Below are 7,455 nucleotides of genomic sequence, written 5' to 3'. Positions count from 1 at the left end.
ACCCATGAACCATGAGAACATGACCTGAGCTGAAGTCGGACACTTAATCGACTGAGCCACCAAGGTGCCCTGTGACTTTTTCTTAATACATGTCTGTATTTCTGTATTGGCTACAGTGAAATATATTACTTTTTTAATACATTGTAATTTGGAAAACTAATGGAGTTTTTTTAATCAAAGGAATCTAATATCTAATTCTTTTCCTTTTTATCACAAACATCATTGATAGTTCTCGTCTTTTATACTTTAAAGGGATTCAAAAACAGAACTTCATTTTTTTCTTTTAATTGTTCACTTTTGAAACAAAACCCCCTGCCCTGCCTTGTTCATGTCCTCTAGGCCAGGAATTTCCAACTGTGACAAGAACACCAGAGAAAGACTCACAAGCAGCATCAGAATTAAGGATTCACTCTCCATCAACCAATGCCATCTAGGTGAGGGTACAGTGCTGAATGCGCCTGCCATCGATTTTTCAGGCATACTCAAGAGCAAACAGGTAATAATGTAGGAGAGTAGGTACTTGTTTTCTACTTTTAAAGTTGTGACAGGAAATATTCCTCCAAAAGGCAAAACTCATTATAATGTCTGCAAAATTTACAAATAATAACAGAAAGGCTACAAACATTAACTATCCTTGTAAAAAAAATAATGGGCTTTTTATTTTTGTAAAATAAAAAAGGACTCATATTCTTAAGAGTGGTAGGGGATATAAAACAGTGAGAGCCAATGATTTGGTTTGGTTCAAATTCCCAACAGCCTCCTTTTCAACTACAGACTTGGACTCCTGTAACCAGAGTTCTCTTTTTTATGAGGAAGAAGAACCTGCCATGGGTAAAAAAGAAGACTATTTAGTCTCTCCAGCCCTCTGCTTTAAGACCTTTCCTTTGTTCCTCCTTATTATTAGTCAACGCACAATTTCCCCTTGGGGAAAAATAAATGCCCATCTTAGCTGTGGCTTGACTTCCACAATCATAGCATGTTCCCCTAACATTTTATTTCCACATTCTTTTTCTTTCTGAGAACTTCTTCTGTCCTTTACAAAAGTCTTCCAAGTTTGGACATACTGGTTTCATTTGTATAAATTGGTCATATTTTTTTAATTTTTTCCTCTTCATAATCCCCATGGCAACTGGCTCCTTTGGAAACTTCCACAGAAACTCCAAAGATATCGTATCTTTTAACTGAATAGAATATTTTGAATAGAATTAGTACAGGAAAATAAGCTGGTTTCATTACCACATCCTTGGCCTTTCAATTATTTTTTTGTTTTGCAAAATGAAAAAAAAATTTTTTTAATGTCAATTCAGCTAGATATAATTGGTTAGGTATTCTGGGGCTTACACATTAAAGAATGTGAATATTTTTTAAAAATGCTGTTTCGCCTATTTTAAAGAGCAGTTTTTCACTTATTCATTCAATAAGTATTTATTAAGTATATTAACTGCTTGAAGCTGTGAAAGATTCAGGTAACTATAAAACTCAGAACTATCCCCCAGCACCTGCAATCATGTTAGGTAACAATAACTGAAACTATAAAACAGCCCTATCAGCATTTGGAAAGAAAAAGGAAATCATCATTTTCAGTTGATGTAAGAGGAGGGCAAAATCTGAATTGGGTTCAGAGATGGGCAAGATTTGAAAAGTTGAAAGGCATTCCAGGCATCATTCCAGAAATAAAAGGCAGTATGACTATTTACACGGTGGGTAAATGTGGAATGTGTATAGGCACACTGTCTAGATCTGTTTGGCTAGAAGACACTAAATTGAGGTATACAAGACAAGGCTAAAAAGCTAGGAAACAAGGCTAGAAGGCTAGAAGACAAGGCTAGACAAGGCTAGAAGACAGAGGAAGCCTTGACCACTGGCCTTTACTAAAATCAATAGGATTAACTACTTAAAGAAATTAACCTAGAAGAAATTAGTAATAATCTTGAGAATATTTGAGATGACTTAAGGATCAGGCTTTCTCCCTGCCTTGTTTTGTTTTTACTTCCATTTCCCTACTCCACTTTCAGCAAGAGTGATCTCAAGAATGACATAACTCTATTGTACAATTTTGAAGTGTCATTCTCCTGCTTAAGACACTAGCTTCACAGCATCTTTAAAAATTCTACCAAATTAACATATGATCTTTAGACATCTGGCCCTTGCCTCTCCAGACTTGTCACTTACACAATAAGCATCATTCAAACCCCTTTCCACCTGACTGAAACACTCCTTCACTCCTGGCCCTTTTCCTTGTTTGTCTGGCATATTCTTAACCCGCTCTGAGGTCTCAGCTTAGATGTCACTTCCACAAGAAAGGCTCTCCAAGGTTCTCAAATCCAGATTCGTTTCCCTGCCATAACCCATCTTTCTCAGTATTAAGGACCTGTATCTTGTCTGTGGCATGTCCTCAGGGGAGGAGTGGTTTCCCTAGAACCAACCAAAGGGCCAGGAGCAAAGCAGATGCTCAAAAATATTTGTTAAAGAGTGAAAAAGACAGGAGGTAGAAAAAATATGAGTCTATGGCTATCACACAATCATAAAGTAGTAAGATTTAGCCAGTAAGTCCAGGGATAGGTTCGTAACAATGGAAAAGAAAGGATGACTAGGGCACGATAAAAAGAAAGCTAAATGCAAAGTTCACAAACCTGAATTCTGAGTTGATGCAATTTGGTATACACAGTTAGGAGATTCGTCTAACTCAGCAGTTTCCAAAACCTGCCTGATCATTAGAACCATCCAGGAATAAGGAATGATTTTTGGTTTTGAAATGTTGTAATTTTTCCTGATCATTCTATAACCCCATCTGACCAATGTTTAGGAACTACCTACCTGGATGTCTTATAAGGTAACTTTAAGCAGTAAATTCTAATTTAACCAAGATAACCACAAGTAAGTAATTGATAGAGGACTTGGCAAGCAACTAAATGTAAGAACAGAAAGGATGTATTATAATAATGAGATTTTTTTGGCCCATTGACCTAGTCACAATTTGCATATAAAAGGCGGCCAATAAACACCTTAATTATTAAACAGGTGAGCAGTAAGAAGGAGCACATGAGGAAGGGTAGATTTGATGCTGGATGTGAGTTTCCCAACTGAATTCTTTGTCCTTCAGGGCTACATCAATAGAACCCTCTTCCTTCCTGCCTCAAACAGGTGTTTGTCCTTAACACTGCTGTTTTGGCTGTTACAAACATTATCTCTTCGGGTTACAGCACCCAAATTTTCTTTAAAGAATTACCCTCCTCCATTCTGTATAGTCCTGCAAGGACTATAAACGAGGCCTTGACGCTCTCCTAGACTTTGACATCTTGAATGCCCTGACAGCAGAGAAATCTGTTGGTGTCTGTCATTCTTGCGGGGGCACTAAGTTAATTCCTGCTTCTGAGACCCTTGGGCTGCCCTAGTTTCTGACCTTTTAACTTGGCCTTGTTCTCAGGCTGTTATTACTTCTAGGGACTACCCAGTATCATTCTGCTAAATTCCCATTTTATTTAATAAGCCATTATCAATTTTTGGTACATGCAAAACAAACAAAAAAACAAAAATAGAGAAACAGAGAGGGAGAAATGTGAGCCACGTAATTTTACATTTTATCACAGCCTCATTAAAAAAGAAACAAATGAAATTAAGTTTAATGCTAGATTTTATTTAAACCAAAAGCATCCAAACTATTATTTCAACATGTCATCAATCTGAAAAACAACATTAAGATATTTTGCATTTTGTCTTGTTGTTCCAAGTCTTTGAAATACAACATGTATTTTACATGTATAGCTCACCTAAACTTGGGACACTAAATTTTCCAAGGTTAAAGTGAAATGCAGTCCTTCCAAAACAATAAAATGTGTATAATGAGAAAATATTTTACAGTTAGTTTTCAAATTTAACTAAAATTAAATATTCAGTTCCTCGGTCACAACAGCCACATTTCAAGTGCTCAGTAGCTATATAAGTAGGCTTACTACATTGGGCTGTACAGCCTTAGATAATATCTGCTACATACAAGAGCAAAGACAAGGGACCTTTTCTTGATGGATCCAGTAATTGGAAGAAATGAGAAGTTTTCACACTTCAAACAAATTCCATGATGAAAGGATTCAGAATTGTGTGAAGACCTATAGAAATCTCTTCCCCAAAATGACATTTCCTTAGGTTTGTAACTAAAACAGGTTAACACATACTGAGTGTGAGACTTATCCTCTGTATTCCAGAACTTAGGAACATAGAGCGATCCAGGGGTTACCTTCCCAGTCAGGTGGTTTAATTCAAAGTTAAAATTACACTATTACTCTTAAATCACTTCTCATTACATTTTGATAGGTGGGAAGAGACTTTGGGGACTAGTTTAATTATATGTATTTTCACTGTCAAATAAAAATGTAGAAATTTGAGTGTCAGGTTGAAGAATCTGACCTTTATCTCTCAGACAATAACAGTTACTATAAAATTTGGAGCAGGAGAGCGGCATGATGAAGACAATGTTTTATGAAAATGAATCAGAATCCAGTGTGCAACAGAAGTCCATAGGGAAGGTGTGGAGCTCCTAGCACCCTTAGCTGATGTATATATGCTCTTATTTCTGCCAGGAACTGTTTTCCTCTTAAGCTGTCAAGACATGTGCTCATTCTTCAAGATCTAGTTCAGAGTCAGCATTGTTTCCTGGATGCAGACAGGAGACTGGGTCACTTCTTCACCTCTGCTCTCAAGAACTTTCAAAATTCTGAACAGAAGTCAAAATCAGAGATAAAAAATACAATAGTGGTTACAGGAGAGGAGGGAATGGAGAGTGTTTAATGGGTACAGAATTTCAGTTCTGCGAAACGTTATAAGGTGGAAGAGAGACAGTAAAGTATACCCCCCCAAACCGAGAAGGCACTTTGAGACTGGAAAACAAAGCAGGCCACTTCATACAGTTCACAGAGTTTTATTCAAAGTAACTTACTGACAAGGTGGAATCGGGCAGAAGATGACCCACAGCAGCTGCACAGTTATTCTCTGCAAAATCCAGACCTTAGTCTACCGAATTTATAAAGGGAAGGGACATGCCGAAGAGCAATGTACTGACATGAAAGGGTTCAAATGCACCTCAAACAGCTTGCACACAGCTGACAGATAATCCTTAAGAGGATCTGTTGGCACCACCTGTATCAAAAAGAGAAAGAGGGGCGCCTGGGTGGCTCAGTCGGTTAAGCGTCTGACTCATGATTTCAGCTCAGGTCATGATCTCACAGGTGGGGAGTTTGAGCTCTGCACTCCTAGCACGGAGCCTGCTTGGGATTCTCTCTGCCTCTCCCCGCACACACATATGCTCGCTCTGTCTCAAAATAAATAAATAAACATTTTTTGAAAAGTGGGGCGGAGAGGTTATATTATCTTTAAGAGATTCATGGGAGGCCGAAACAAGCCTCTCCCAAGCATCCCAGCCTTGGTGGGCATTTCTAAGGTACGTATGTTCATCTCCAAGGGGCCTGGAATATGTAACCCCAAGATAGGTCACTAAGGAAACATGAACGAGATGGGAGTCAGTAGTCAGCAGGCCCACAAATGTGTTCCATGGATGTGTGGGAGTGATGGTAGCACAAAACTAAGACGGACTGGAAGGCTTTCCCCCGGGGCCAGCTCCTCCTCTTGCAGATCTCAACTTTAACATCACACCTTTAAGAGTCTCTGCTTTACCAGGCCAGGAAGGCTTAGGTGCCTTTGTCATACTCTCATGAACCCCATATTTTTCTTACAGGGTTCTTATCACAATTGTTATGTCATTAATTATGTGGCCTATGAGTTTGCTCCAGCTACTACAATGAAGTTGTACAGACTGGGTGGCTTAAACAAAACTTTATTTTCTCACAGTTTTGGAGGCTAGAAGTTCAAGACCAAGGCGTCAGCAGAAGTGATTTTCTCTGAGGCCATTCTCCTTGTGTGCAAATGGCCATCTTCTGTGTCCTCACACGGTGTTCCCTCCGGACGCATGCAACCCTGGGGTCTCTTAGGGTGTCCAAATTTCTTCTAACAGGGACACCGGTCAGGTTGGATTACGACCTACCCTAAGGGCCGCACGGTAACTTTATCGCCTCTTCAGAGGCCCTGTATATCCAAACGCAGTCCCATTCCAAGACCAAACTCTTGATTAGTTTTGGAGGGACACAATTCGACCCCTAACATGATTACCTCTGCTGTTTCCACTGGGTAAATTACGACAACTCCTGTCTTGTTCTCACTTCAGGACCTTTACTGTTGTGGTCTCCTCTTAGAACACTCTATCTCCAACTCTTCACGGAACAGGCTTTCCTCAACTTTTAATCCTTATAGCACTATCATCTGACGAGAGCCATCCTGGGCCACTTGACCTACAGTAACCCTCAAAGTCACGCCATCACATCGTCGTTTTCTTCCTTCCGCGGCACACCCCCTCAGGGCGGCTCTAGGGAAGGGAGGTCTTGTGTCTTCATCCACGGCTGTAGCCCAGAGTCGCGCACTTCGTCACGGTTGAGTTTCTGTAACCACTTACCATGTTAGGATGGCTTTGCTGACCCCGCTGAAAAAACCTGCGGGGGGGAGGGGGAGGGGGGGGGCCTCTTTTCCCCCAGTTTCCAGAATCTCGGCTCTAACACTTCCTGGCTGTGTGAACTCTGGTTAAGTCCCTGAACGTCTCCGGGCCTCACGTTCCCTACCGACCCGACGACGACATTTTCTTCGTGAGGATTAGGTGAAGTCGCGCACGTAAAGTACCCAGCGCGGAGGACCCGGCGTCGCGTGGGCTGCCCGCCGAAATGGTATTGTCAGGCCGGGTGCGTTCCAGCGCGCGGCACCTGCGAACGGTGTGGGGCTCGCCCCGGGCGGGCCACCCAGCGCCGAGGCCACCGTCTCTCCAATCCTTTAAGACAGGTGGCCGCCCTGTCCTCGCGCCTTCGCTTTCACGCCCGGTGCTTCCACAGAAGGTTCGTTCGGGTTCGAAGACGCGCACACCCGCGCAGTTTCCCACGCGTTGCCGAAGCCGGATGTGGGGGGCGGGGTCTGCACACGCCTGCCTCCCTCCCTCCCTCCGACTCTGGGCCAGCTAGGCGGTCTCCCCGTGCCTCAGTTTACCCAGCCCCCGCACGGGGTGACCGTGAACGTGGGAGGAAGTGGTATACGTGATAGACTCGGTCCAGCCGGGACGGTGGGGCAAGCGTCTCAAAGGTCTCGCCGGCCCGACTGAGTCGGCGACGCGCGGCAGGACGGAGTCCGTGAAGAGCGGCGATATTCGGCCACCGGCCGCCGCAGGCCGCTCCGAAGAGCCCGGCTGAAGCCGCAGCGGCCGGCGCTCGGGCCTCCTCCAGGCCCTCAGACGTCTCCTTCCCCGTGTCAAGTCCCTCTCACCCCGGCACCGCTAGCCGTGTCCTTACCCCGAGCTCCTCCGTGAGGCGAGCGCTCCCTGAGGCGACGCGCGGAGATTCCGGGGACGCGCCGGAGCGCGAGAAACGG

The 7,455-nt window shown here is 43.1% G+C and overlaps 1 long non-coding RNA gene across 1 annotated transcript; it reads right to left on the bottom strand.

The window, feature by feature from the left end:
- Positions 1-4,899: 4,899 nt before the first annotated feature.
- LOC123578332 lies at positions 4,900-7,447 on the bottom strand. Its single transcript, XR_006702319.1, has 2 exons — positions 7,377-7,447; positions 4,900-5,133 (listed from the first exon to the last, which is right to left on the bottom strand). It is a non-coding gene; the product is annotated as an uncharacterized LOC123578332 (long non-coding RNA).
- Between the last annotated feature and the right edge of the window lie 8 nt (positions 7,448-7,455).

Source organism: Leopardus geoffroyi, chromosome E2 (assembly GCF_018350155.1).
Source record: "Leopardus geoffroyi isolate Oge1 chromosome E2, O.geoffroyi_Oge1_pat1.0, whole genome shotgun sequence".
Taxonomy (NCBI): Eukaryota; Metazoa; Chordata; class Mammalia; order Carnivora; family Felidae; genus Leopardus; species Leopardus geoffroyi.
This window is presented reverse-complemented; position numbering and strand designations above follow the sequence as displayed.